This window comes from Mandrillus leucophaeus, unplaced genomic scaffold, assembly GCF_000951045.1.
Source record: "Mandrillus leucophaeus isolate KB7577 unplaced genomic scaffold, Mleu.le_1.0 Scaffold18, whole genome shotgun sequence".
Classification (NCBI taxonomy): domain Eukaryota; kingdom Metazoa; phylum Chordata; class Mammalia; order Primates; family Cercopithecidae; genus Mandrillus; species Mandrillus leucophaeus.
The window spans coordinates 5206809-5207488 of NW_012101809.1; the positions used below are offsets into that span (position 1 = coordinate 5206809).

Here is a 680-nt window from a genome sequence, read left to right on the forward strand (position 1 = left end):
CCCCATCTCTACTAAAAACAAAAATTAGCCAGGCGTGGTGGTGGGTGCCTATAATCCCAGCTACTTGGGAGGCTGAGGCATGAGAATTGCTTGAGCCCAGGAGGCAGAGGTTGCAGTGGGCTGACATTGTGCCACTGCACTTTAGCCTAGGAGACAGAGAGAGAGCAAGCCTCTGTCTCAACAACAACAAAAAGAATGTGGAACTAGGTAGGAGGCGAGGCTGGGGACTGCAGGCATATGAGGCCAGACCTAGCTCAGGGGCCAAGACTCTTCCCTGCTGTAGAGGTGCAATGGAACCAGAGGGGAGATTGGTGCAGGCTCGGCCCCAGGGCTCAGGGAGCAGCCCAGCCTGAACATGCGGACCCTTCCCAATGGGGCCTCGTCCCTGGAAACCTGTCATACAGAGGAAGCACATGGCAGGGGCCGAGGCTCTGGTCAAGGGGTTGAAATAAAGCCTCGACATAGGAGGAAGGGCGAGGCCCCAACCGCCTACCAAGTAACCGACATTTAGGGGAAGGATGAATAAGGAGCTGGCGCTTGGTGGCTGCTTACTTTGGCCTGGCAGCAGGAAGCAGGCCTGGAGGTGGCCGGAGCGCTGGGTGACGGCCTTGATCCCTCTGGCTTTCAGACACATCCATCTGGACCATCCCCACCAACCGTTAGGGAAAGAATTCCTGCAG

At 57.1% G+C, this 680-nt stretch overlaps 1 protein-coding gene across 3 annotated transcripts in view; it reads right to left on the bottom strand.

Annotated features, from left to right (window-relative positions):
* SH3PXD2A (SH3 and PX domains 2A) overlaps window positions 1-680 on the bottom strand; it is a 275849-nt gene that overhangs the window by 31647 nt on the left and 243522 nt on the right. The gene's annotated exons all lie outside the window — the stretch shown is intronic.